The 5,605-nt window shown below is 39.2% G+C and overlaps 1 protein-coding gene across 1 annotated transcript in view; it reads right to left on the minus strand.

Annotated features, from left to right (window-relative positions):
• EXOC6 (exocyst complex component 6) overlaps positions 1-5,240 on the minus strand; it is a 212,743-nt gene extending 207,503 nt beyond the window's left edge. The window contains exon 1 of the mRNA XM_008568996.1: positions 5,065-5,240. The gene's annotated coding sequence lies outside the window, so the exon portion shown is untranslated. The remainder of the gene's footprint in view (positions 1-5,064) is intronic.
• Between the last annotated feature and the right edge of the window lie 365 nt (positions 5,241-5,605).

Here is a 5,605-nt window from a genome sequence, read left to right on the forward strand (position 1 = left end):
ACGGGATCACAACCCTCAGTGTTGCCCCCGCTCCTCGCTCAGCCAGTGAGCGGCCGGTCTGTATGTGGGATCCGAACCCTCGGCGGGAGCGCCGCCACACTTCCCAAGCGGCGCACTGTAGCAGTGCGCCACTGGGCCGGCCCTTAACTTGCATTTTCTAACAACTAATGTGAAGCATCTTTTCATGTGTTTAATGTGCCTTCTGTGTACCTTCTTTTGTGAAGTGTCTGTTCAAATCCCTTACCCATTTTTTGTTCGTTTTATTATTATTCAGTCTCAAAGACTTTCTTTATACATTCTGGACACAATTCTTCTACCAGATATGCAGTTTGCTAATATTTTCTACAGTTAGTGACTTGCCTTTTTATACCCTTAACAGTCTCTTAGAAGACCAGATGTTCTCAATTTTGATGAAGTCATGTTTATTAGTTTTTTTCTGCTTTTGGAATAGTATCTAAGAAATCTCTGCCTATCTCAAAGTCACAAAGATTTTCTCCTGTGTTTTCCAGGAGTTTTATAATTTTGCATTTTACATTTAGGTCTATAGTCCATTTTTTACTTGCTTTTTAAATATGATGTGAAGCATGGATTAATTGTTCCCCCGTTACTAAAAATTACTATCTTTTCTACTGAATTGCCTTTTCATCTTGGTTGAAAATCAATTGGCCATGTGTGAATCTATTTACGGAGTCTTCATTTCCTTTCACTGATCTATTTATCCATCTTGATGCTAGTACCACACTGCCTTGATTACTGTAACTTTGTAACAAATCTTAAAAGCAGGTAGTGTTAAGTCCTTTGTTCACCTTTTTCTAACTTAGTCTGACTATTCCAGGTCCTTCACATTTCCATATGAACTTTAGAATCAGCATGTCAATTTCTGTAAACGTTTATTTTGCTGGGTTTTTTTTTTTTTTGTCTTTTTCGTGACAGGTAAGAGGATCACACCCCTTGGTGCAGTGTCGCCCGCACCGCGCTCAGCCAGTGAGCGCACTGGCCAGTCCTATATAGGATCCGAACCCGCGGCGGGAGCGTCGCTGCACTCGCAGCGCCGCACTCTCCCGAGTGCGCCACGCCACGGGGCCGGCCCTTATTTTGCTGTTTTTAATTGAGATTGTATTGAATCCATAGTCCAGGTTGAGGGAAAATTGATATCTTAATATATTGAGTCTTCCAATCCATGAATACAGCATGTGTCCATTTATTTAGGTCCTCTTTAATTTCTATCAGCAATGTTTTGTCATTTTCATGCACAAGTCTTTCACATCTTTTGCCAAGATTTATCCCTAAGTACTTCATATTTTTGAGGCTTTCAATTTTTAAATTTCAATTTCTGATGATACGTTGCTAAAAGTACAATTGGTTTTTGCAGGTTGATCAGGTATCCTACAACCTGATCAACATGTACAACCAACATGTTGATCCCACAACCTTGCTAAACTCACTTATCAGTCCTAGTAGCTTTTCTGTAGATTCCACAGGATTTTCTATATAGATAATCAATGTCTGCAAATTAAGGTGGTTTTCCAAACTAGATGCTTTTTTTTAAATGGCCTTATTAAGTTATTAGTTAGAACCTCTAGTAGTATTGAATACAAGTGGTAAGAATGAATATCTTTATCTTATTCCTGATTTTAAAGGAAAATTATTCACTCATTTACCATTAAGTACAATGTTAGCTTTAGATTTTTCATAGATGCTCTTTTTCAAGCTAAGGAATTCCCATTGCTAGTTTCTGAGGGTTTTTCATCAGGAATGAATGTTAGATTTTGTCCATGCTTTTTCCGCATCTATTGAGATGATCATACAGTTTTTCTTTTTTAGTTTAATATGATGAACAAGTTACCATCGTTTTTCCAAATGTTAAGCTAGCATGCTTTCTTGAAATAAACCCCATTTGATCATAATGTACTTTATATATAACATATACATTCTTTTTACATATTAAACCCATATATATAGATACATGGATTTAATTTGCTAAAATCTTGTTTAAGGTGTTTAAATCTATGTTTATAAGGAGTACTGACCTACAGTTTCCTTTTCTAGCAATGTCTGTTTAGTTTGGGTATCAGGTTAATGTTGACCTCAAAATGAGTTGGAAAAATATTCCCTCCTCTTCAATTTTCTACAAGAGATTTTGTAGAATTGGTATTATTCTTCTTTAAATGTTGTAGAATTCACCCATAAAATCATCTGGGCCTAGAATTTCCTTTCTAGGGAAGGCTTTTAACAGGAAATTCCATTTCTTTAATTGATACAGGGCTATTCAGTTATCTACTTCTCCCTATGATAGCTTGTATCTTTCAATGTTATTTGTCCATTTCTGCTAAGCTGTACTGGCATGAAGTTGTTTATAACATTTCATTACCCTTTTTAACATCTGTAGAATATATAGTCATATTTACCCTCTCATTCCTGTTATTGGTAATTTGTATCTTCTCTCTTCCCCCTCCACACCCAGAGATTTATCTAGTTGATTTCCTCAAAGAACCAGTTTTTGGTTTCACTTACTTTCTCTACTGTTTTAATACGTCATTGAATTCCACTCTGATCTTTATCATATCCTTTCCTCCACTCTTTTTGAGTTATATTTGCTCTTCTTTTTCTAGTTTCTTTCTATTTTTAAAATTTTTTGGCAGCTGGCCAGTAGGGGGATCCAAACCCTTGACCTTGGTGTTACAAGGTCCCGCTCTAACCAACTGAGCTAACTGGCCAGCTCCTTTTTCCAGTTTCTTAAGTTAGAAGCTGAAACTGCTTTTTACTAGTAGAGGTGTTCAGTGCTATAAATTTCTAAGTATTCCTTTAGCTGCATCCCACAAATATGTTGTCTTCACTTCATTCAGTTCAAAATATTTTCTAAATTCTCTTATGATTTCTTCTTTGACTTATGGGTTAGTCACAATAGTGTTATTCAATGACCAAACATATAAAATTTTTTCCAGATAGTTTTCCATTATTGATCTCTAATTTAATTCCATGGTGGACAAAGAACCATATTATATGCCAAGTCCTGTGGAAAGTATATCACATGCTTCTCAGGAAAAGGTCAGGCTGAAAACGTCTGCCACTGAGAATATTATAAATAAAATAATAATAATACAAGTCTACAGGCCAGCTAAAAAATAATTAGGAAATAACAAAAATTAACCTTAATACTGAAATATTTATGGGTGAATTGATGTCTTGGATTTGCTTCAAAATAATCCAGGATAAGGGAGAGTAGATAGATAAAAAGATTAAACAAGATGGGCCTGGGGTTGAACTGAAGCTAGATGATGGTTCATGGTGGTTGATTAAACTATTTTACTTTTAAACATTTAAATTTTTCCATAACAAAAGGTTTTCAAAAATGTAATATTAGCAATTCATTTGGTGAAACTGCTTTGTGTTGAGTCCGCCCAAAACTTAAACCACACTGTGACTGTTAGGAGAGTGGGTAATCCTATTATGGTAATTGCTAGGTGGGGCCTTGAAAAGGTGATTAGACTCAGAGGACCATGCCTAGTGAATGGATTAAAAATGGTGGCCATAGGCATGGATCTGAGGGCTTTAAAAGGAGAGTGCAGGAGGAGCTATCTCTCTCTCTCCCTTTCACCATCTTGCAATGTGAGACCCCTGGGTCACTGTCACTACACCAAGACCCTCACCAGATGTGTTCCCTGGACTTTGGACTTCCTAGACTCTGAAATGGTAAGCAAATAAATTTCATTTTCTTATAAAACACCCAGTTTCAGGTATTTTGTTACAAGCAACAGAAACAGACTAATACACAAACCTTAAAAAAATTAGGAAAAAAATAGTAAACAAACACTGTTCAAGAGAAAAGACTGCTAGCAGTACCTTCTATGTGTGTATAATAAGAGTCTGCCTGAAAATGAGAGATGACAAGTGTATATATACATATATATATATATGATAAGCATGAGTCACTGGTATTTGCTGGAGAGGGATTCCAACAAAGTGAGCAGGTGACACCACTGCACAGCAAAAGAGAATAGAATAACACCTTGAATACATATGTTTTGCTTGTGAGTGTCCCAAACGTCTTCATATATTTCAAAATTTTCTAAGCTAATTACATCTTTTTTCAAGGATACTGCCTAGCACATTTTCCCAAGATGAAGCATCTCCTTCATAACCAATACTATTTTCAAAAACGGACTAATCTAGTAATTATACCACATACTGTAATCTTTCACTTTCAAGATGCAGCAAGGAAAACAAAGCTTCCTCTTAATCTGATTTTTACTTTCATTACCAGATGTAGAGAGTTTTTTAAAAACAATAATTATGGGCCGAGCCCGTGGCGCACTCGGGAGAGTGCAGCGCTGGGAGCGGTTCGGATCCTATATAGGGATGACCGGTGCGCTCACAGCACTCACTGGCTGAGCGCGGTGCGGCTGGTCTCAAAAAGGACAAAAAAAAAGAAAAAAAAAGGACAAAATAAATAAATAAATAAAATAAAAACAATAATTATGATGGAAAATTAAGGAAATGCACTAATTATGCATTATCATATCATAGGAGGAACTTTATGTGACAAAAATTTATAACGTGCCTATCACACACTTGGTGTTAAGGATACAGCAGTGAACAGTCTCTAATGTTCTGGGCTTTCTGGGCATCTAAATATCCTTCTCCTTATTCTACAAATATGGAAACCGAGGTCCAGAGAGGTTAAATATTTGCCCATGGCTTCAGTGGCAGGACTAGGGCAAAACAAGAACCCAGGTCTCTTGACTGTCAAGGCAAGGTGTATTTTACATAACTTGAACTGGCTTCACTTTATATTAAATCTACAGGTCCACAAACCATACCCCGCTCAATCTCTAGGAAGTGTATCCTAAAGAATACTAATGATAAAGCACAATCAGTCTAAAGTTCCCTAAGCGAATCATAATTTCACTTACCATTGTCATCCCTGCGAAAGATGAAACCTTACATTTAAGATGAATTTATTTTTGAAGCGAGTCCCTATCCTAATCTAATGGATCACTACAGTGCCTGGCTAATATTCTACGAGGGCAGCAAGTATTCACTTGAGCATGGAATATTCATTACCTAGTATTGTTCTTGAAAGAAGTGGGTGGAGGTCCGTTTTAAAATAAACGGAAAAATTAATGCAAAATTAATGAAATGTTCGTAAATAAGTCAAAGCTTCCCTGTCTCCAGAAAGGATTGCCGGGTGAGCTCACGGTCACACCAGCCTTGTTTCTGAGCTGCAGCTCCTTCCCTCCAGCCCACGCGCCCTTGTCGCCCACTCCAGCCGCTCGAGGCGAGAATGGTGCGGACGACTCCTGCTCGATTTCAATTCTCCCACGCCTGCGGCTGCCCAGCACACCAGGGTTTCCACCTGCGCGCGACTTGGCACCTCGGTCCCGCGAGCCGCAGTTAACCCCTGCACTCAAGCGGCCAAGCGGCCCTCAGCCCAGCGGTGGGACCAGCAGGAGCAGGCCTGAGGCGTGTCCTCGCAACCCCCGACCGGGGCGGGCAGCGAACGCGGGGCGGCGCCGCGGCTCCAGGAGTCAGAGACGCCGCGGCAGCCACACCCATCGGCTGCGAGGGGGCAGCTCCCGGGGGCGCGACGGGGCGCGCCCCCCCC

The sequence above is a fragment of the Galeopterus variegatus genome, unplaced genomic scaffold, assembly GCF_000696425.1.
Source record: "Galeopterus variegatus unplaced genomic scaffold, G_variegatus-3.0.2 Scaffold457, whole genome shotgun sequence".
Classification (NCBI taxonomy): Eukaryota; Metazoa; Chordata; class Mammalia; order Dermoptera; family Cynocephalidae; genus Galeopterus; species Galeopterus variegatus.